This window comes from Mus musculus, chromosome 9, assembly GCF_000001635.26.
Source record: "Mus musculus strain C57BL/6J chromosome 9, GRCm38.p6 C57BL/6J".
In the NCBI taxonomy this organism is placed as follows: Eukaryota; Metazoa; Chordata; class Mammalia; order Rodentia; family Muridae; genus Mus; species Mus musculus.
In genome coordinates, this window is record NC_000075.6 from 44,854,270 (window position 1) to 44,878,858 (window position 24,589).

At 44.2% G+C, this 24,589-nt stretch overlaps 1 protein-coding gene and 1 long non-coding RNA gene across 13 annotated transcripts in view; one reads left to right on the forward strand and one right to left on the reverse strand.

Moving 5' to 3' along the window:
* Positions 1–24,589, reverse strand: part of Kmt2a (lysine (K)-specific methyltransferase 2A) — a 77,998-nt gene that overhangs the window by 50,915 nt on the left and 2,494 nt on the right. The window lies entirely within an intron of this gene.
* Gm39326 overlaps positions 650–24,589 on the forward strand; it is a 29,919-nt gene continuing 5,979 nt past the window's right edge. For 5 of the 7 annotated variants that reach the window (XR_870694.3, XR_001779148.2, XR_001779150.2 and 2 more), the window contains exon 1: positions 651–24,359. This is a non-coding gene — a long non-coding RNA (predicted gene, 39326). Of the gene's footprint in view, positions 24,360–24,589 lie in introns of all 7 variants that reach the window. The other 2 variants (XR_003948321.1, XR_003948322.1) reach the window with 2 other exon arrangements.

Sequence of the window (24,589 nt, forward strand, 5' to 3'; positions counted from 1 at the left end):
CTTCCTTCCTTCCTTCCTGTTAAAGATTTATTTATTTTATTTATATGAGTACACCGTAGCTGTCTTCAGACACACCAGAAGAGGGCATCAGATCTCATTACGGGTGGTTGTGAGCTACCATGTGGTTGCTGGAATTGAACTCAGGACCTCTGGAAGAGCAGTCCGTGCTCTTAACCACTGAGCCATCTCTCCAGCCCCTGGGCTTGGTTTTCATTCCTAGCACCCACACAGTGACTCAGCCACCTGAAACTCTAGTTCTAAGGGGTCTGATGCTCTCTTCAGCCTCTCAGAGCACCAGAGCAGTACACAGTACACAAACGTAAGTACAGGCAAAATATCTATATACATACAAATAAAATAAAGAAGGAAGTACTTAAGAGAAAGATGAGGGCGGGAGGAGGGTATAGGGGACTTTCGGAGAGGAAACTAAGAAAGAGGATAGCATTTGAAATGTAAATGAAGAAAATATCTACTTAGAAAAAAACTTGAAATGAAAAAAATTTTAAAAAGAGAGAAAGATGATAATTCCAGGTAGAGGCAGGTGAATTTCCATGAGTTCAAGGCCAGCCTGGTCTACAGATCGAGCTCCAGAACAGACGGAGATACACAAAGAAACCCTTTGGGACTCAGCTCTGCTATTCTCAGGCTATGTGAGTGTTGACAAGTCACTTTCTCCCTCCATTTCTTTTTTTATTGAGCACTGAGAAAGGGAAGCAGACCATTTATATAAAATCACTTCTAAAAGCAACACGCATATTTCTATTACTTTTATTAGGGTTGTAGTTGAAGACCAAAAGTCTAGCCAAATGACCTGCCCAAGATCACACACACATAACAGGTAACGATCAAGGAACCTATGTTTAAAGTGGGTGCAGTTATTGCTGTTGTAATCTCTTCAATACCACAATAGTTAAATTAAACCTATAAATAATTGAAGGGTTCAAATAAAGTACCCACAGAACAAAACTATCTATTCTACAACTAAAGCCACAAAACGCCCATTTTCAGATCCTTCAAGCTTCTGGTCCATCTGTTCTTTGTCTACATCACGCTCATCTAACACCCTGCCAATCCGTGTATTTCACAGTGTCTGCATATTGCCAAATGCACCCAGCAGGCCACACCCCTAACTGCATGAGTCTTATACTCCAAGCTCAGTGCAAGCAACTATACGTGAACAGGTGAGATATTTATTCGTTTTCATGGAAAGGAGATGAATACCATAGTGCTCACTGTCGGCAACTGTAGTGGGTCACCATGGGTACTGCAAACATTTCCAAAGCCTGTCTATGCCCTCCTAACTGTAAAGTCCTACAGTACAGTGCGGGCCCCACTGAGCGCTCAGGCAGTCACTCAGCTGTCAATGTTTAGAGTTTTTCCAAGGATTTTCTAAACTGATAGGAAACATTTGTCTCAGAATAAGATTTGAACAAGAAAAGAAAAGAATGTGTAGTCAAAAGGGCTGTGCTGCTGGCACGGTGGCACATGCCCTTAATCCTAGCACTTGGGAGGCTAACTCAGAGGTTGAGGCCAGCCTTGTTTACATAATGAGTTCCAGGATACCCAGTAACACACAGTGAGGACCCTTTCCCCTAAAGGCTAGATTTCAACCCAAGGACTGTTTGTTTATTTGTTTGTTTGTTTTGTTGCATTTGAAATATATACTGATTTCTTGACTACACTTTAAAGTAAAAGTTCACTCTTCAGAGACCCAGCCCACCTGATGAGGACAAGGGCTGCCATTGTTATGTCAAAGTCTCTTCCAACTCTGAACTTCAAATTCTACACTAAGATTCCTAAATAAACACATTTTAAAAAATAGCCAAGAACTTAAGGGAAGCCGAGCTGAAAGTGCCCTAAGGAAGATACCCAGCAGAGGCTGCTACAGAAGAGGTCTTCACCGCTGCACACTACACTACCATCCGAGTTGGCTTCTCATCTGGCTGGCTCCATTGCTCACCTTAGTCAGGTACCAAGGGCCATGTAAAGCGGTAGCAGTCCTAGCTTCCAAAAGATCAAAGCAGTGCACACACAAACACAGGCACTGCCACACCCTCACACCCAGCACAAGCCCAGCTGAAGACTCTGAGCAGGAGATACCGTGATGCACATAGCCAAGGGGTCCTAGGGCCACTTAGTACACAGAATTTCCTTTTTCTATTTCTTTGATGTTTTGTTTTGATACAGGGTCTCACTCTGTAGGCCAGGCTGGTCTCAAACTCAAGAGAGTTCCTCCTGAGTGCTGGGACTAAAAGTGTGTGCCACCATACCCAGCCAACACACACACCCCTTCCTTCCTCAGGGCCTCATCTGAGGAGCACAGCATTCCTAGACAACGTATAGGCAAGAGCCAGAACACCTGTCCCTCGCAGTCAGCGATGCTCCTGGAGGCTAGGCCGCTTAGAGTTCAGCAGTTTTCTTAGCTCCAAGATTGAAAAACCCCCTAGTCAAGTTGAGCTCTATAAATAATATTAAATCATATTTAGTGTCCCGTGATTTATGTTAAAGTAAGCTACCCAATGTCACCCCCTAAGTAGAATTCACTACTCGCAGCCATAACTATAGGGCAGCTAGCTAGGACCTCCCAAGCACACTCTTACTATTAAACTCCCTGGCTCATGAATACTTTATGCATTCTATTTGTTGGGAAATGCCTTTAATCCCAGCACCCAAGATGCAGAGATAAATGAATTGCTTTGAGTTTGAGGCCAGTCAGGCCTACATTGTAAGGCCCTATCTTTGAAAAAGAAAAAAAAAAATTCTACATAGTGAGACCACGTTTCAAAAAGATTGTTTTATTTTGGTAGCGGTAAGAATACACTTCCCACAAGAGAACCTCAACCCAAAAGAATATTACAGATAATAATGTTACATATAAAACTTAGTAAAAGCATTTAGAAAATTACATGAAAATCTGTGCCTCACAGAATTGTATAAGACTAGGAAAACTTTTCAAAGTGGTACTTCATCTCCTGGGTCTCTTAAAACCACCCACACACGTGTCCTACCCAGAGCTATATTCCAGATGAGAAGTCGGAAACTGGACAATTCCTATTTCCAAGCAGTACCTAAGGCAAGGACGGGCAGGCAAAACCTCAGCTTTCTTTCCAAAAAACCAAAGTTTTGTTAACGTGAGAACAAAATATGACTTAAATCATATTCCAGAATAAAAAACATGCTTACATTTGGGAACCGCTCATTCTCCCTTTACGTTAGTACGTGCTGGGTAAGAAACACTCAGTAGATTTCAAAACTCTCCCAAAACATTACCACCCCGTCACTTACAACATGGCCTCTCGACAGGGCTAGAGCGCGGAGATCTGATCCTCTGTAGCCACCAGGCATGGCCGTTCGTAAGGACGGGACAGCCTTGTGAAATGCCACTGTCAGACACTTAATCATTTCCTCTCCCTATAGCCAATTAAAATAGTTGGTTTTCTGTGCCTTTCTTAATGCTTCCCAATTTACCACAGTCTGGAGGTTGGGGGGGAGAAACCGCCTCCTTAGAATCCTTAACTTCTCAAGCTAAGGTGGAATGCCGCCAAAGCTACATTGAAAACATCTCTGCTGTGATGGGGAAGGCGCTCAGCGGGGAGAGGAGCTGCCTAGCAAGCACGACCCCAGCACTGCGTAAGACGCAGTGTGATCACATACCTCTCTATCTCATCCCACTTACAAGTGGGGCAGGAATCCTCATCTACTCTGCATAAGACACTCAAAAGAACAAGGACAGCACAAATGATAATACCCCACCTTGATACCAGGTAGTCTTCCTAATACCTAAGCCATCACCACCAACCATCCCAACACATCTCTATTCAAGAGGCTCTGTCAGCCCTGGCCTGAGACTGGCAAGGCCTATCATGCCTCACTCTCTGCTCCTGCTGGTTCCTGGGAACCTTACATCATTAATACGTGCTACACAGCCCACACGTACCTTTTAGTAACCGTTTCTCAGCATCTGTCTCTAAAATGTCTGAAAACTCAAAATCCTCCAATTACAATACTTTACTGAATCAATGAGAAAAAAAAATCAAAGAACATAGTATCAAAATCACCCCCTTGGAGCTGGAGAAATGGCTTAGAGGTTAGAAGCATGCAATGGTCTTCCAGGGGACCTGAGTTCAATTCCCAGGATCCACATCCAAGGCAGCTCACACTTGCCTATGACTCCAGCTTGAGGGAGATTGACGCCACAGGCATCTGTGGGCCCCCGAACTCATATGCACACAACTGAAAACTAAACATGTAGAAAAGAATCCTTCCTGAGGGGCCGAGAGGTGGCTCAGAGGTTAAGAGTGATTATGTTCTTCCAGAAGACCAGAGTTCAGTTCCTAGCACCCACATTAGGCAGTTCACAACTACCTGTAATAAAATCTTTAAAAAAATAAAATAAAATAAAATAAAATAAAATAAAATCACTCCTGACACACTCACTTTGTGAGACACTTGCTTTCAGGCATCTAAGTTGGTCTAAGTTGGCATCATTATACTTGGTTCAATCTGATGAGGAGGCCACAGAACTAAGAGACGAAAACACCCAGGAGACAAGCTGTATATTTTGGCAGCTATACTTTAAAAAGAGTAACACCTCCCCTGTGGGAATTTATTCCTGTTAGCTATCACTTCTGTTGGCACAATTCCCTTTGAGTCTCTTGCTACTTGCTATAAAATACCAAGGTTTTATGTTGTATTTTAAAGACTCACACTCATTACTAGTACTTAATTAGACGGGATTTTTCTTTTCCCTAGACGGGGCCTTTGCTATGTAACCCAAATTGGCCCCAAACTCATGATCCTTTTGCCTCAGCTTCCAGTGTGCTAGGACTACAGGGGTGTGCCACCATGCCTGCTTAGTCGAAGGGATTCCTTTTTAATGTGTTTGCTGGGGTGATGAGCTGGCCTAGCAGGTAAAGGTGTTTCCTGCCAAGCTCGATGGCCTCTGTTTGGTCTCCGGGATGCAAACGGTGAAATGAGAGAGCTGGCCTGAAGGCTGTCCCCTGATCTCTGTATGTGTACATATGACACAAAACATCACACACGTACAAGGTATCACACACATTCACACAATAAATCTGTTTTTAAAGAATTCTTAGGGACCAGGGGCTGGAGACTGTATAGCTCAGTGGTAGAGCATATACTTAGCATACACCATGTTCTGGGTTTAATCAAATAAAATAACATATACATGGAATGTATAAGGGCTAAGTTAGGCCATAATGAGATAGCGATTTACAGCTATTAGAGAGGCCAGTATGACAGCAAGAGTTGGTGAGGAAGGAAGAAAACTGAGCCTCTCTCTGTGCAGAGTAGGTGGTGTGTAAACCAGAACAGCTATTTAAAAAAATGGCATGGCCGTTCGTCAGAAAACTAAAGATGGAACCATGAAACCCTCCCATCCTAAATGGGTGCACAGCGAAGGAATCAGGTTCATATGCTGAACGAGTTTGTGCCCCTCAAGCCTCATTAGCGGATGATTAAGGAAGATAGGGCCCGTATCTACAGTCTGCCTTTAAAAGGTAGGAAACTTGGCCATTCTCAGTGACATTACAACACTGTAAGCCAGACGCTGAAATTTAAGTACTCTGAGCACTCGCTTACACATGGCATCTAAAGGGAGAGCAGAAAAGTGATCTGAAGCCGAGGGAGAGGAAAGAGAAGAGGCTGACCAAGAGGCACCCAAGGTTTTGGCTCTAATGGAGGAATGAGTTTAGGTGATGATCTACAGTGTGCAAAGGTAGCCACAGGCGATAACGGAGGATGTACTTAAAAACTTCCAGAAAGGGGCCAAAGGGGCTGGAGAGATGGTGCAGCAGCCTGACGTTCAACTCTCAGCACCCATATGGCAGCTCACAACCATCTGTAACTCCAGTTTCAGGGGATCTGACACTGGCATACATGTGGTTCACATACTTGCATGCAGGCAAAACACTCATACACATCAAAGAAGCATAAGTTAAATTAAAATATAAAGACTGCTTTGGAAAAACATAGTTTTTAACAGAGACACCATAAAAATTAAGATGCTAATGAATATACTAAATCTTTAGCGTGATGAACTCTTTCATGCATACACATTTGTAATCCCGCTGCTAGGGAAGTAGAGAGAGAGGGACACTTGGGGCTCACTGGCCAGCTACTCTAGCCCAATTGATAAGTTTCAGGCCAATGGGAGGAGTGTCTCAAAGGAAGTATATGATATTTATGATGATGATACTGGAAGTTGTGTTTAGGGGGAGGGGAGGGCTGAGACACCCTACAGTAGGGTGCTTACTAACGCAAACAAGACACAAAGTCCTGAATTCAATTTCCAGAACCAAGAAAGTAATGTTTTAGGTTTGTTTTTTTGTTTTTGTTTTTTTGTTTTTTTAAATCTCAACCTGCACACAGGATGAGACTAGCTTACCTTTGGATAGGATAAAGTTTACGAATGAGACCAAGTGTTTTTCTGGCCCAGCAAATAACAAACCAAAGCACAGAGGCAGAAAGCGAGGTGGGGAGGTGGGAAGCAGATCATAGGTCTGACAGGACTCCAAGTGCTTAAAGATTACCCTCTAGCACATGTGACTGCATCTTAAAGGCTCTCTCTGCAGGTTGGAGAGTCTCTAGAAAGGCGGCACACACCTGAAATCCCAGTACTCTGTAATAATCTCAGCATTTTGGCATGAACTCAAGAGCCTGAGGTCAGCTTGAGCTACCCAAGGAAACCCAGGTTATTTTTTCCTTCCTGTAACTGTCTATAACTACATACTAAAACATCAATGAAAAAAACCATGTCAATGTACCAGTGTTTAAACAAACCAACAGAAAAGAACTCTGTAACGATAAGCCTATGAGTGACATGTGGGCTGCATGTACATGGAAAACATAACCCACTCTCCAACTCTGTAAACTGCATAGAACTCCTTTCTGAACATGTTACACTTTTAGAGACTGTGCTGGTTTCAACAGGAATGCTGAGTCATCAGGAAGGAGCACTATTTGAGGAAGATTAGAAGGATGGGAATGCTGAGTCATCAGGAAGCTGCACTATTTGAGAAGGATTAGAAGAATGGGAATGCTAAGTCATCAGGAAGCAGCACTATTTGAGGAGGATTAGAAGGATGGGAATGCTGAGTCATCAGGAAGCAGCACTATTTATTTGAGAAGGATTAGAAGGATGAGGAGGTGTGGCCTTGTTGGAGGTGTGTCACTGGGGGCAAGCTTTGAGGATTCCAAGGGAAGCCAGGCTTTCTTGGCAATTAGGTCAGGATGCAGCTCTCAGTCACTGCTCCAGTGTCACGACTGCTGACATGCTCCTCCCATGTGCCCCACTGTGATGACAAAGGACCACTGGAAACTGTAAGCAAGTCTCCAGTTAAATACTTTCTTTTGTAAGAGCTGCCTTGGCCATATTGTCTCTTCAGAACAGAAGAGTGACTAAGACAGAGACACAGTGGTAAGTAAGCTGCCCACCTTTTGATAAGCTAGACAGAGAAAGTCCTTGCATCTGTTCACCCATTATTTTTTATTTATTTATTTATTTATTTATCTCATGTAGCCAGGCTAGTATTCTGAGTGTGTGTGACATTATATACTCTGAGATTGCTTACACAGCCAGTGACTACAGTGGCAGAGGGTTGAGCAAAAGGGACAAATTTCACAAACATTCTATAGCATTCTTATTCTATTTTTAAATTTTTTAAGTATGTGTCTGAGGTTTGCCCACAGAGGCAAGAGGAGGGCATCAGATCCCCTAGAGCTGGAGTTAGAGGTGGTTGTGAGCCATCAGACATGGGTGCTAGGATCAGAACTCTTGAGCAGTCTGTGCCCTTAACCACCAAGTTTTTCCAACCTGACATTCGGTTGTTAACAGAGGACTGCAGGTGCCTGGCTTAGGCTGATTAGTTTGGGGATAGTCACTAAAATTGGGTGTACAGAACAAAGACAGACATCCAAGAAGAGGAAGGCAGAACGCCTCAGATATCTGAGTTAGAAATGTCTTTCTGTGTTGTCTACTGGAAACACTGGCCTGAGGAAAACACATCTGATATGATGAACATGGAAGTGCTTAATCTGTATTAGATCAGGTTACCAGGGAAAGAAAGTAAAGAAAATAGCAAGGCTTGTAAACAATCCCGAGGGAATGAGTCCACCGAGCTTTGCCTGGGAGAAGGGAAACAAGGCCATGGGACACTGTACGACTCACGTTGTACAGTGGAATAGCAAAGCTGACATTTTTGCAGTACACAGGCAGGAGGAAGCCAGTGATAGTGTGGAAATAGGAATGGAGCTGGAAGCTGCAGCTCATTGATAAACTGCTTGCCCAGCATGCTACGGCTCAGTTTGATCCCCAGCAACGACATACACATACACAGTGGAACATGGAAATGAATAAAATTACTTTTGAGGAGAGACAAACAGCCATCCGCACAAGACAAGAGTAAAAACAAAGGCAAAACTCAACCACGGTGAAGAGCACAGTGCTCAGCAATGATGCTACGTAAGGAACTATAGCAGGAAGGGAAGTACAGAAAGGAAAGCAGCCAGCAGCCATAACTCAAATGGGATCAGCAGGCATTCACTCAGCAAGTGGTTACTGAGGGGCTGCCAGGCACTGTCTGACCCTGATGACACACGGATGCTGCTGCAGCCTGCTCTGATAGAACCGCTCAGGGGAAAAAATTCATTGGGTTTACACGTTACAGTCCTCCATCAAGAGAAGCAGAGACCATGGCGGCCGGCGCGCTTCTCACTGGCTGACTCAAGACCTTTCCTATATTATCCAGACCCATCCACCTAGGGTAACGGTGTCTGTCCAGAGTGGCCCCGGTCCTCTACACCATTTAGCAATTACAGGCCATGCCTACAGGTCAATCTGATGGAGGCACTTCCTCAAAGGAGGTTTCCTTTTTTTTCCAGGTCACTAGTTTGTGTCACATGGACAAACACTAACTAAGACTGACAGGAAATGCCCTAGCTTGCTTCCTATTACTGTAACAAACACCTAAACCAAGAGCAACCTGGAGAGGAAAAGGTTCATTTGGTGTACAGTGCCCTCCATGAGGACTATAGTACAAACCCCGGGCACCCACATAAAAGCCCAGTGTGGCAGTATGCATCTGTAACCTTAATACCAATGAGAGTAGAGACAGGCAGATCCCAGTTTACTGTCCAGTCAGTCTAGAGAAAAGGCAAACTGGGTTTCATAAAAGTCCCTGTCTTAAAAAAACATGGTAGAGGGTTGGAGAGATGGTTCGGTGGTAAGAGCACTGACTGCTTTTCCAGAGGTCCTAGTTCAATCCCTAGCAACCACGTGATGGCCCACAACCATCCGTAATCAGATCCCATGCTGTGTTTAGTATGTCTGAAGACGGCTACAATGTACTCATATAGGTAAAATAAATAAATAATTCTTTTAAAAACAAAACAAACTCTGGTGGATAGTGGCAAAGGGAATACCCACAGTTGGCTCTAGCCCCCAGAGTTGACCTCTAGCCCCCCACAGTTGACCTTGAACCCCCAACACAGTTTACCTCTAGTCCCCTCAGTTGCCCTGTAGCCCCCCACAGTTGACCTCTAGCCCCCCACAGTTGACCTCTAGGCCCCGCACAGTTGACCTCTACCCCCCACACAGTTGACCTGTAGACCCCCACAGTTGACCTCTAGCCCCGACATAGTTGACCTGTAGCCCCCCACAGTTGAACTCTAGCCCCCGCACAGTTGACCTCTAGCCCCCACACAGTTGACCTGTAGCCCCCGCACAGTTGACCTCTAGCCCCCACACAGCTGACCTGTAGCCCCCCACAGTTGACCTGTAGCCCCCCCACAGTTGACCTGTAGCCCCCACACAGTTGACCTGTAGCCCCCCACAGTTGACCTCTAGTCCCTACACATGTACATGCAAGCATACATGCACACACATCATACAAATGTACAAAAGAACAAATGTTACATAAAATATTTGAAGTTTGTTGTTTTGAGTCAGGGTTTCAATATAAAGTCCAGGCAATCCTCCTGTCTCATCTGGCTCTTTTGTTCTGTTGAGAGAGGTCTCACTCTGCAGCCCCATGCTGACTATGTAGCCCAGGCTGGTCTCACACTCACAACAATCTTCCTGTTTCAGCCTCCTGAGTGCTGGGATTACAGGTGTGAAAAGCCAATAAATAAACTTTTCCTGTTTATACACTGTCTGCTGTTTGTATACTACAACAGAGAACATCTGGCACTTGCAGAGACAAACTTGCTGGTTGGACCTAAATGAGGAAAATCTAAACATAAAGGCCTCGATGGCACAGACAGCCCAGCAACAAGTGCAAAAGTCTAAAGACAGCAACCAACACAGCGTGGCAGCCAGAGGCAGAAGAAAAGCATCCTGGGCCAGAGGCCATCTCTCACCTCTGGCCATAGCTGAAGAACTGCAGTTCACAATAAGCAGTGGCAGACACTGCCAGGTTTAACGTGAGTAACATATCTGATACTGGAATCCATAATAACTGTGTGAAGAACAAACTCCGATGAGGAAAGAGCAGCAGTAAGGACAGGGGAAGAGGGAGTCCAGGCAGGAAAGGACAAGGGAGAGTCTGGGGTTTCAGTAGTAGCGCTGGCGAGAGGAAGCTGGGAATGGGGTATGTTTTAGACGTAGTATAGAGAATTTACTGAGCTTAGATTTAAGATAGGAATGAAGAGAAATCAAGGACACCTCTTATGAAGTTTTAGGCCTGAGCAGCTGACTACGTGGAGACTCAATCCAAACCAGAATGAGAATAGCAAAGATTTGGGGGGAAGACCCAAGACTTCTGGGAGATGCTTCATGTGAAATACTTACAGGATTTCAAATGCCTAACATGTGAGGAAACACACACGAGGGGTCACACTATAGCCTGGCCCACAACAAACATTCAGTAAATGTTAGCTAAGTTATTATTATTACTACTATCTAAATAAAAAGGTCAAATATGCACTTGGCTATAGAATTGGGAACTCCATAAAGTAGCCAGTATTGAAGACTCAATTTTATGCAGTAGTTCTCAGCATACAAGGGAAAAGAAGGCAGCAGAAGGTAGGCTCCTGGGTGCTCCACAGCCAGGCACTCAGTGCAGAGAGACCCATGCTGAACAGCGGAAATTAATAGCTGGCAAGGACAGCGTGTCAGAGGCCAGGGGAAAGAGAAGGGGGTGCTTCAAACACTGCGGAGGGGTTAATCAGACAAGGTCTATTCACAGACCCCGGGGGACCCTGATGAAAGCTGAGGCTTGGGGATAAAGCCCAACTGCAGTCACTGAGGGAGCCTGAGAAAGTGGCGACAGCAGCCACAACACTTTAAAGAGCTCTGCTGTAAAGGGGTGGCAAACACAGGTAGTGACTGGAGGAGGACAGGCCAGGGGTGATTTCAAAGGAGGGGTGTATTCAGATGGATGGTTTCATCCTGGGACTGGGCGAGGGGCTGTCGGGGTGCTGACTGAGAAGGGTCCGGAATCCAGTGCTCAAGGGGAAAATGGCCGTACAGAGGAAGGAGCACTCTGACTAGAGAAGGTGGCATAGAAGTATTGCCAAGTTCCCTTAAACTGAGAAGGAAACACTATCAAACACTTCGAGAATAGTTTTTAAGTTTCTCTAGTTTTATGCCCAGTATAACAGAACCAACTGTCAAATAAACACAGAAACTGTTGTGATCCCAGTAAGTTAGGAAGCTGAAGCAGGAAGACAGGCAGGCCTAGGCAGTGCAGGAAGATTCTGCCTCAGTGCGGGGTATGGGCTGCTAACTGCGGAAGCAGGAGGGCCAGGAAGAGTTCAGTCTCCTGGTGTGGAGGTGACGCCTTCAGTCCCAGCACTCGGGAGGCAGAAGCCAGGCAGAAGCCAGGCAGGCCGTCGCAGAATTCCAGGCCAGTCTGGGTTACATGAGATCCTGTCTTTAAAACAAAACAAACAAACAAAAAACAAACAAACAAAAACATGCTTCAAAAGAAAAACAAATCAATAACTCAGTAGTTAAATGTTTATCACCTTGTATAAAACCTGGGATCCCCACATTTCCAAGAAATCAGTGACAAGTGCTGGAGTCTCAGCCCTTGACAAGCTACCCCTCCCCCCAGGTTATTATCTAAGTTCTTTTTTAAAGTTCAGCTTAAAATATAACATGAATGTAAGTACTAAAATAATTATAGCACTTTGCAAGATACTTTGGGAATTGACAATCTGAAGGTTGAAGCTCTTAATTCTGTTACTAGTTTTCATAATGACAGTCTTGCTTTAAAAAGAGAAGAAAAGGAAAAAAAAAAAGTAACTGAACTAACATCAGTGTCTTGTGAAGTGGCCAGCGGGGGTGAGAGCCGATTCTCTCTGATGGCAGGTGCATCCAGGGGACAGTTGGCTGTCTGAATGCACCACAGGAGGAGAGACTGAAGCTCTTTTACATATGATCTCCGACTGTTGTTGAAAAAAAAACATTAACAGGGAAAGGTCACCCAGGATTAAAGAGTGCAAAGACTGTAACACACTGTTCTTCAGTAACAATAGGAGGCCACACTTCAATCTACAAAAAAAGGACTCTAGTTTCCAAGCTTTTAATTCAGTTCTACCTAGCCACTGTCACCCGAGGACCATAACTGCTATATACCTTAACAGGAGGAGACAGCGCCCTTCAAACCCACTCCACGTCAACAAGAACAAGAAACAAAGATGCCCAAGAGAGCTAAGCAAATGAGCCAGGTGAATTCACCCAACCTGCTTCAGAAAGAGGAAGTCATAACGGAGCTCATCTGTCTTTAAAAGCAAACCAGTGGGCTGCGCACCAGCTCAGACAGTAGGCTATTCAGATCCTTGGCTGTGGCCCAAATTACTTCACAGAATCATTAAAAACAAATAATCAAGGCTGAGCATGGGGCACAGGCCTGTAATTCCAGCACCTGGAGGCAGAGGCAAGAGAGGCAGGAGTTCAAGGCCATCCTCAGTTACACAGCAAGTTCAAGGGTACGTGAGAACTTTTCTCAGGAAAACAAGGAAATCAAGTGCTATTCCAGCCTCCCCAGTTTCCAAGTCTCAACTGGCTTATCTGTTTATCAAAGAAAAAGAAATGAGCCCGAGTAACAGGCACACTGCAGAAAATTGTTAAGAATCACAGGGGGTGGGGGGAGAGTTAGTCTTCTCTCTCAGGGAACCAGATCTGTAGTCTGGAATAGTAAACAAACACTAAGTTCACTTTGAATGATGGTTCTTCTCGTTGTAAGAGGACTTGGCTCCTTACCACCTTGAAGCAGTTACCTTCATTTAAGTTATATCCTAATTCAAGTTTAGGGGTGTTTGTTTGTTTTTTGCTCCCCTCCTCCCTCCCTCTTTTTTTTTTTTTCTTTTTTCCTTCTGAGATAAAGGTCTTGGGATGTAGTCCTGGCTGGCCTGCTACTCACTAAGCAGCGATTCTCTTGGCTCGCCCTCCCAAGTGCAGGGGCTGCAGGCAGAGCTGCCATGCCTGGCTCTCAAGTGCATGCTTCCACTGTAAGAGTTCAGTTCTCTCCTGGTTTGTTCTCAAGATGCAAAATCAAGTTTCATCTTTCCTTTTAGGACTACGGGCTACTGAATGACCAATAGCAAGTTGGGTATCACTGAGAAAGCCACAACTTCCTTCCCTCTAAAACAAACAGGGCCATCTCACCGCAAAGGCAGTGTGAAGAATAACATGAACATCCCATTTAGGAAAGCAACAAGGCTTCCAAGGTCTCTGTCAGTTCATTATCTTTTAGGACATAATGGTCAAATAATATAGTTGGAGAACTCATGGTCTATTGATAACTATTTCATGTTTGGAAGCTTACTATCAAGTTCTGAGAAGCCCATATTAGATGGCATTAACTACTTTTTAAAGAAAGTCCCTGGTATTTTTTAAAGTGCTCTGATACTGGAGTCTTTCAAGAAGAAGAGAGAATGCAATTGGAATGCACTGTGAATTTCAAAAAAAATTACTGAGGAGGAGGAGGAAGAGGAGGAAGAGGAGGAAGAGGAGGAGGAGGAGGGAGGGAGAGAGAGAGAATATGAACAGACCAACGGGTATGGCATGCCTATGATTCCAGTACTTGGGAGGCAGAAGCAGGTAGATCTCTGTGAATACAAGGCCAGCCTGGTCTCAAAAACAAAAACAAAATCAAGAAGAACAGAGAAAGTAAGAGGGAATTCCACGTTTCTGTCTTCTCCCTTCTGTGAGTGAGGACCAGCATGGTTAGCACTGTAAAACTACACGTGAAGTCTGAGTTTGTTCTCTGTCTCTGATGGCAGCAACCATGCCCCCAGGGAGCGGCCCGCCCTTGGCTCGCAGGATTCCCGCAGTAAACCGGCTTCTAAGAACTGTATGAGCATAGCTGGTTAAAGGGACTTGATGAAACTTAAGAGAATAAACTAAGTAGTAATCTACTTAACAGAAGAAGGCAATGATACTCAATTCCCAGCGCTGAATTAAAAAATTCTAACAGTTTAACACCACAATGGAGGCCTGGCGGCGGGAAGACGCCTGGTGTGAGTATTAATTCTGCCCAGAGTTTTAGTAATCTAGATGAATAATCCCAACTTCACAGCTCTCGGTCTGACTGTACAGGAAATGCTTTCTGTAACCCAACATATCTAAAAAGGTTTCATTCTGAGTGATGCAAACCCTCCACACAGACTCAAAAGCCAAGGGTCAGAGGTTTATATCAGACTCACTCACATGAAGACTGGAAGCGACTTGCAAGCCCTGCCACAACCCTCCACATGCAGGCTTCTGGAGCCACAGAGAGACAGAAACTTACTTCCTGTGTGAGGACCATGTCTACTTACTCCCAGCTCTTTTTGATGTCTAAGATTTGTCTTTCAGCTTCACTTTAAAAAGTTTTTATTCTCCTATAAAACCACTACAAAAAACCATTATTCCATAAAGACATTTCTCTGGAAGCTTACTACAAAAATTAATTATCATCATAAATTGACAATCCAAATCAAATACTTCTTGAGAAGCCAGTGAGGCCCTGGGACCCTTGAGGAATATTAAAATATATAAAACCCGATCCATGTCCTCAAGAAGCTGAGTGAGGCTATATTTATCGATTCACAGGAAGGGGAGGTAGAGAGAGGTCATTTTATACATATGTAGGCAGAACTGTGCTTTTACCTCCGGAGAGGATTATTTTGGTAACCTTTTTCCATCACTATGACAACCATCATTAGCAACAAGTTCTTTCTACACCATTCTCCTATCAGTTTAAACCTATTTTCTCTTATCCCCGTACCAGTGGAGCTAGAGTTTTTGAAGAATTGTAAGTCATCCCTTAACCCTTCACTTGTTCAACCTCTCCTTCCTGACTTCCAATTATAGTATCAGCTTTTGTGTCTCCTCACAACCATCACCAAGGTCTCCTCATCCCTTTAGAGCTAAAGAACCTAGGAATGGAGACAACATCCAAGCAAGGGGATGGCCCGAGCTAAATGCTATCTGTATAAAAGATAATGCCGACTAATCAGAGTACCTCAACACCACTTCAAAACCCCTGCCTTGGGGTGCTTTTAAAGCTAAGTCCTGTATGGGAGGCAGAGGTAGATGGATCCCTGAGTTTGACTGAGGTCAGCCTAATGTGCATAAGTAGTTCTAGTGGTTGCTAGGGCTACATAGCAAGACACTATCTCATATAGTAATTAATAATGATTCATTAACAAGTCCTGTGATGGCTCTTATACTTTCCTCTGCAATACGTGTGTGTATGCACATGTGTATGGGGTGTGCATGCTTGAGCATACAGAGGACTCTCTGCATTACCACCTTGAGACAGGGGTCTCTCACTGGACCTGGAACTCAACATTTCTGACAAGGCTGGCTGGCCAGTGAGCTCCTAGGATCCATGTGTCCCTGTTCAACTCAGGACTGGAGTTCCAGGCACATGCAGCCATGACTGGCTTTACATGGGTGATGGGCATCCCAGCTCACACCCTCATGTGAGCATGCAAAGGGCAAACATTCTTACCCACGGAGCCATCTCCCCAGACAAAGTCAAAATCACCTAGCTGTACACATTCTCCTAGTTTAGTAAAACCTTGCAAAGTGTCCCTAAGAGTTCAATAAATACTCACTGATCCACTTTACACAAAAACTTAGCACTGTAAAACAAGCCATGACTTAGAAATGCACCCAGCCTTGACAGGTAGTCATAAACTATTGGGCAAAGACAGATGAATTCACGGATCTGTAACAAAAGGAAGCCTGCACTAAGAAAGCTCTTTGAGGGTTGGGTACAACAATTTTTTTAAAAGACACTGAATTTCAACTCAATAGCAGCGCCTGTGAATGTTTCATGAGAGAGTTGCCATATGGAGAGCTGAGTTGAACCACAGAGTTGAATAAGCCAGAGGCAGGTCAAGAAGTGAAGGCAAAGAGGCTTTGCAAGGGCACCAAGGCAGGGCATTAGGGCCGGAGAGAACATGAACGGTCCCCGCATCCGATGTGGATATAGATAGCAAGGAAGTGAGAAAGCATACGTAGCAGATAAGTTTAAACTGTAGACTTGCAGGCCAGGTGAGCTACAAAGGGCTGAGAATGTAAAACCACCTGTTTGTGAGAAGTCAAGGGCCTTAGAGAAACAGTAACAGATCCTATCTCCATCCAAGGAAAACACTGGCCACACTGTGTGCAATGAAAAGGGAGGGTGGCTAATTAGGAGAACACCATAACGGTCCTCAATAACAGACATAATAAGCCAGACAGTCAGGACTGAACAGCAGGGCCAGACTGCAGAGACACGAGGAATGCATAATGGACAGGACTCAGACACGCAGTGGGTGGGTGGAAGGGAAAGGACTTTCACCCAACGAGGAGACAAGAGTGAAGGAGACATGTGCCACAATGTATGTATGAAGGTCAGAAGACAACCTGCATTTTTTGTTTGTTTGTTTGATTGTTTTGTTTTTCGAGACAGGGTTTCTCTGTATAGCCCTGGCTGTCCTGGAACTCACTCTGTAGACCACAGAAGACAACCTGCAGAAGTCTGTTCTCTCCTTCCACCATGTACATTGTAGGAATAGAACTCAGGTCGTCAAGTTCAGTGTCTAGCACCTTTTATCTACTGAGCCACCTCATCCGTCCCAAACATGTTCTCATTTAAGAGTTACTGCTGGGCTAGACAGATTAAAGATGGATGGCTCAGGGACTACGAGCACTTGCTGTTCTTGCAGAGGATCTGCGTTCTCTTCCCAGCACTGACATGGTGGCTCACAACACTTGCTAACTCCACTTCCAGGGCATTCCATCCACTCTTCTGGAAGGTACTGCAATGCATCCAGTACCCATACAAACATGGAGGCAAAACATTCATACGGGAAAAAAGACATTTTTTAAATGTGTGTGTGTGTGTGTGTGTGTGTGTGTATACATGAGTTTGTATGCATGATTGAGCACAGTGTGCAAGCCTGATGCCTGAGGAAGTCAGAAGAGAGGAATTCAGATGCCCTGGAATTGGAGTTATGAATGGTTGTGAAGCACCACGTGGGTGCTCGGAAGAGAACTCACATCTCCTGCAGGTGTAGTCAGTGCTTGTAACCACTGATCCATCTCTCCAGCCCCAAAATAAGAATAGTTCTAAAATGAGGGCGGGAGAGGGAGAGAGGAGAGAGAGACTACAGAACTGTATTTTATTTTCTGTTTGTTTCAAGACAGGGTTCCTCTGTGTAGCCCTGGCTGTCCTGGAACTTGCTCTGTAGACCAGGCTGGCCTTAAACTCAGAGAGATCTGACTGCTTCTGCTCCCAAATGCATGGTCGTCACCTGGGTCCTACTAATTATTTTAAAACTTTAACTTAGACTTTACTGTTTGAAGTTATTTTAATTATTTCTCAAAAGTTTCAACCCCCAGAATTTGTAACTTACAACTCAGCATCTCTTCTATAATTAAATTGTTAGTTGCACTGATCTCTCTAGATCAAACAATATTGATTCTGTCCGAATTGAAACTCGGAGACAAATGTAAAAGAGTTATCAATTACAGACCAGTGGATCTGAAGCTGGGAGGCAAATAAGCAAAAAATAAAATAAACCTGGTTTTCAATTAAGCAACCACCAAGTGATGACATTAATAAAAAGATTAAGAGTATCAGTTATAGCCAGACATAGTAGTGCACACCTTTAATTCCATCACTTGGGGAGCAAAAGCAGACAGAACTCTGTGAGGCTAGCCTGGTCTACAGAGTGAGTTCCAGGATGGCCAGGGCTACAGAGAGACAAGAAAATTAGTCATAAGGATCAAAGATAGCAACTCCTATGCAGCTGCCTGGGCCGGACCAGTCCACAGCTCGGGTCAACCTCCCTTGTTCTTTCTCCTCTCTCTGGGTCTTATCTCTGATTGTGTTTTCCTTGGCTACCAATGATACCTTCGGTTACCAAGATGTGTAGCTGTCCTTCGGTTTGGTTCCACTTAGCTTACAGGTAACTTGAAACCCAAAGCAAAATCAGTAACATTCTGAAGTCAGGACACAGAGTGTTTGTCATGTCAGGGCTGGGGTCGACCTCGGCACTCAGACAGGTTTGTGTGCGCGCACACATATACACATACCACAAAGTAATAGAACAATCCAGTTATGATGAAAAGATCACAGGCATCCTGTTGGTTCAATTTCTCATTCTAATAATAACTAGGGCTCCCTATGTGCTAAGCAGAGTGCTAAGTGCTTTGCATGCATGGTCTCAATTAAGCCTCACAATAAATAAGTCATATGAAGCATGATTACCCCTGATTTGCAAATGAAGAAACTAAGTCCTGAAGGAGTTAAACTTTTCTACAAGGTCACTCAGCTAATAAAGAGCTAAATTAAGATTTGAACCCAGGCAGTCTAAACCCAGGGCCCTGTTCGATCAGCCCCTAATCACTGTGCTATATCATCTCACACTCGTCCAGATTAGACCGTGAGATTTGCCATCCCCTTTGTAAAGGCATTTATATATGCACAAATAAAAACCCGCAGCCAGAGAGATTACAGAAGGATTTCCTCATTAACCAAGCTTAAAGAGCTGTTATCCTCAAGATTTCACTGCTTATAATTACTGCTTATAATCTAGGGACAGTACTGCGTTTGATCTAAAAATTAGTCTGTTTTAATGAATGGACAAAAGCTAATTTTAGGCACCTTATCAATATTTATTGCTCTAGGAGTGAGATATTTGTCATGAATGTGTGGTTAACGTCTCGAGTTTTTACAAGCAAGTCCAGAAGCCAGCCCAAAGAAAACATGAAAACATTCCCTCCAAAAGCACTCCTTACAACTCACATTCTCTCCTGTTTGCAGTCGGAAAGCCATGGCTACTTTGCCGTCAAATGAGAAGGGGACTATGCTACTGCAGCTCGTGGACAGTGAGGGTTAGAGCTCTCAGGCAGTACAGATGTTAGGAAGGTTCCGGCTGCCCAAAGTCATCAACAAACAAAAACCGGAGATGCAAGAAAACAGATAAAATACATGGAAGAACTCCATGAAACAAATAGCAGGGAACTAAGCCCCACCCACTGATACCTCATACAGTCTCTCGCTGCAGCAAGAATTAGAGGTAATACATCTGGGGAAATCCCTCCAGGCTCTTCGTCAAATAGAAAAACAACTACTCATTTCAAAGAAGGGGGAATTTTCATGTGCTGTGCACAAAACTGCCAACTAACAACTACATCGATACCACTGTTAAACTAAAATCTAAGAGGGTGCTTGCTATATTCTAAACGTAAAAGGTTAACCCAAGCCAGGCCTCCAGGAAGCCATGTGTTAACCCTGCAAGGGAACTCTCCTCCAAGGCTACAACTGCAAGTCAGATCTTTAAAAGCAAACTTTAGATAATGGCTTCAGCCTCATGGTTAGCTTCCCAGGAGGTGTGTAACCTGACAAGGTAAAAAACTCACTGAAATATTTAACAGTGGTGGTATGGATTTCTTTGGATAGGTCAAGAAAAGCAACTCATTCCTTTTTAAAACATAAAGAACCATTTTATGGGGAGTCATTCATTTTCTCAGTTCTAGTGTCTGAGTCTTTCCTCAGGGCCTTCTGAAAGACCTTACTGAAGAGGAAAAGGAAGAGCTAACAAAGGGCCCCCTCTCTCTCCCTATTCCCAGTATAATCTACCTCAGCCACAGGGCCAGTAGCATCCACACTGTCATAAATGCCAGCAATTAGAGAATTAGGCCATAAAACCACCCACTCAGGTATAAGAGCACAGGCCTGCAGCTTATTTAAAGTGTGCCATAAAGGATCCTCTAGGGCCTTCACCACTAAGGAAAGACAGTAACTGCAAGAACAAAATGGCCCTCTGTCTGCCCACCTTGCAGAGATGTGTTCAGGGAAATCATCTGGGCCCAGGTGAAGGCCTAAGATCCCTTTTCTTCATAAAGATTTCCCATATCCTCTACCATGCTACATGAGACCTAAGAAAGGGCGGGCTACATTTTGAACACCAGTATAGTGGAAACCAAAGCTGAGCTACCTTTTGCAGAAATTATTCTAGCTTATCCCAAAACTATTCTTGAAGCTCAGCTCGGCTAGTTCCTGACCTCAAGAAATACTGGCACCTACAATTAGCAAACGATTTTAGTGAAAAATAATAATAATAATTCAGGGCCCATGAGATGGATCAGAAGGTAAAGGAATCTGTGCCAAACCTGACAACCTGAGATTTGATCCCTGGGTCCCACATGAGGAAAGGAATCAAGTCCCACAGGTTATCCTCTGACCTCCACATAAATGCTAAAACATGTATACATGTATATTCGTATGGGCTTTCATGTACGTATACAACACATGTAATTTTTAAAAAGCTAATTCCAATAACAAAGCTATTTTATTCAATTTGTTCCAAAATCTGGTACAATTTGGGGTCAACCAGTAGTTTCATTTTATTATTTATCCTTACAACTTAGCAGCCCACAAAAATCATAGGTCTCTGATTGAATCCATGATCAAACTTAATTCCTCAGAGTTCATGAGCCAATCTTGATGAGACAGACCGGAGCACGTACTTTATACCAGTGAACTCTAGCATCTACTTCCTACTCGTGCCTAGAGGGTTAACAATCAGGTCGAAACGTAGGTGCATCATGCCAGGCTCATTAGTAATTTAACCTTTCTTAATCCCAGAAAATGACAGGCAAACAGAGAAAAGGGTCCATCACAGCAATCCTCAGAGAGGTTCCTACTAGGACAGAGATAGTCACAAAGCTCCCCCTTCCTCAGAACCCAGGCCACTAGGCTCTCTCCACCTTGCAGAAGAATGGAGACAAGACACTCACAAAAGGCCCGATTGAAGGCCTTCAGTGAAGTGCTAGAAGGGAGCTGAAGCCCTGTGCCAGCACTAGAGGAATGTGGGCAGGCACAAAGAGATCTTAATTAGGAGACCTACAATTAAAACACAGTGAGTCTCCAAAAGAGAGAGAGGCGGTGCAGTCTGTTACGCCTCCGAGCAGGCAAAAGTACTGCTGCCACCCCCTCCAGCCACAGAGTAAGGGCAGCAACTGGCTGGCACGGGCTGCACAGCTGCTCTCTGGAAGGACAGCTCCAAGGTGAGCAGAGATGAGAAATGCAGCCCAAATGGGAGCGCTTCTCCTAACTTCAAGTCAGAAGGGAGCTCACTATAGTACGAACCATTTCCTCCAGGAGCATGTGCCCTGAGATGCTTAATTGGGAAAGAGTGGAGACATAGTATACGGCTGAGAGAGAGAGAGAGAGAGAGAGAGAGAGAGAGAGAGAGAGATCTGACAACTAACTCAAAGGAGGTATTATCACTCTGGATTTCTAGATACATAACTTACACACTTAACAAAATACATATCATTCACACTGAAAATAGTTTCTGTTTAGGTAAGAAAATTCCAGCCATGAAAACAAGGAGATAACACCGGGGTTCTACAGGTACTCTGCATTTTATTTCAAAGTTGATCTTCAAGTCAGACACGGTGGTGTCTGTCGTCCGAGCAATTTAAGAGGCAGTGGCAGGACTGCTTGAACCTAGAAGTTCAAGGTCACCACAAACAACATAGCTAGATCCCAACACAACGAAATCTCCACAGTTGTTGTCAACCTCAGCAAAACCCTTACAGTTTTTCCATATAATGAGAACTTTCCCACCAAGATGAAATTTCTCCTAACAATAATGATAGTGAAATGGGCAAGTGTACAGTCTGATACTAAAAGGCAGCAAAGAGTCTCACTCTGGCTCTTGAAATAAACTCAGAATAAGAAATTCTGGTGTAGGTGTGGTGGTACATGCCTGTGATCCCACCACTTGGGGGACACCAAGGCAGGAGGACTGACAAATCCAAGACTAGTCTGCCCTTCATTCATAAGGCATTCCACAACAGCCAAGAGCTATAGGGCAAGAACCAGACTTGATGGTGGTGATGATGATGATGAAGAGGAAGAGGAGGAAGAGGAAGAGAAAGAACAAGAAGGAGAAGAGGAGGAGAGTAAAATGATGGAACAGAAAGGTTTGTGAGCTATTTAGTAAAACTTCATTTATAGATCAAAAATTTAAGGTGAAAAGTGAACTTCCCAGTTGGGTGTGGTGGCACATGCCTTTGATCCCAGCACTCAGGAAATAATGAATGGCAGATCTCCACAAACTCAAGGCCAGCCTAGTCTACATAGTAAGACCCTGACTCAAAAACAAGCAAAAAAAAAATCTGAACTGTTCAGTTTGTGCTAGCAGACAGTGGGGCGGGGTGGGGGGTGGGGGCGAGAATTATTAGTAAGGGGAAAAAAAAAATCACAGACCCTCTCCAGCTGCCTTCCAGCTAGATAGAGAACTACCCTCTTTTCCTGCCCCAGGCCACAGGGCTTCACTGAAACTTTAAATGAAAACAAATATGCACCATGTTGTAATTCCGCTTCGATATCACATAGAATTAAAGTGCACAGCATTGAGATCAAGAGAAAACCGCCTCTAACATGTTGAGAGGAGCTAGGAAAGGCCTATGAAATCAATGAGGGCTGCGAGCTACTAAGAGACTTCTGAGATTTATGTCAAGGTAGTACAAAGTCTCGTTGAGAGAAGATGCTGCCTGGCTGTGTTTATTTAGACGGACCCGAGACAGCTGCTGCTGACATCATGGAGACCATGGAAAGAAAGCACAGGACTCGGACTTGTGTGATGTCCTAGAGGCAAGGCTTCAGATCCACTTCCTAACTCACACAGGACAACGCCCAAACATCTATGTATTTTGAAAACCACTTCATCATAACAGAACGGAGTCCCAAGGACTCACATGTCGTTGTTACCAGAGGGATTTCTATCCAAGGAGAGCAAAGAGCCAATGGCAATGGAGGACAGGCCTCCTGTGGACAGCACGGTTCCTACAGGGGCATCTGGAAGTGCCGTCATGCAGCGTTAGAACTTAGCTTTGATTATGTACAGCTCCGAGTCATTATTCACATAAAGTAAACCGCAATTTAAAGAGGTTAGAATCCATCTGGGTCCTGTAACCATTTCAAGAGGCCGGACAAGACCTCCTAAGAAGCATAGACAAGTTCTAAGCAGCAACCTTTAGGATCCTGTGAGTGTATCGGACTGCAGTAAGTCCCATAGAACACTGTCACTGATGTGTAAGACTATGTCACAAAACACTTGGCTTCTCTGCTGAAAGCCACCCTGGTTTACCATGAATGACACATAACTCTTGGCCCATGCTAGACAGCCTCAAACTACCAGACGGAAAGCTTACCAACAGCTCATTCAAGCCCAGTTCAGGAAAAAAAAAAAAAAAAGTAACACTGGAACCTGACGCAAGGAGTCAAGCACTCCGCTCTCTATGAAACAGTGACTACCACCCAGCACAGGTTTTAAAGCGACAACCTCCCCGGTACTCTCGATCTCACTTTTTTTTTTGCAGGAGCTGGGATTCCCGACCAAGCTTTACACCCCTAACTCCCAGTAAGGCAAACCGAAGAACTAGCTCACAACCCTCTCATAACACTGACAGGTAAGAAACTGTTAGTACCTGAATACAACTTTACTGGTACTCTGTCAAAGGCCAACAGATGAAATATTCTGATGCCCAGACCATTAGGTCCCTGAATCCAGGTCTGTCTGTCTGTCTGTCTGTCTCTCTCTCTCTCTCTCTCTCTCTGTCTGTCTCTCCCTAACCAGTCTCTGGAAAAGTTATGATTGGAAGCTGCCGGCTTTGCTTTTGAGTATGTGATAAGAACATTTAGAACTCGAACACATGGTCCTTCAATACAAAATGCATGAGTATGCCAAGCAACAGAATGCTGCCGGCTCAGGAATCCCCTTAAAGCAGACCAACTTCTAACAGACTTTCTTATTTTACTCAAACAGACACAGGACCAGAATTCTACATATAACGAGTCAAGTCTCAGTTTTGAAAATATGCAGATGAATATGTCGATGTAAGGGGTGGTTTGGTTTGTTTTTGCTGCTGTACCTTTAAAGAAAAAAAAAAAAAAAAAAGCAAAATCAACTCACATTTAAGCACCAACTCCATGCAAGTAACCTGACCAGCTCAGCCTTTATGTCATGTATGAGGCCTTTGGTTCTCCAACTACCTGGGATCTGTGTTGTCAGCTTAAAAAATACAGAATTGGCCTTTCAAAAATCATAACAATAATCTACAGCAACC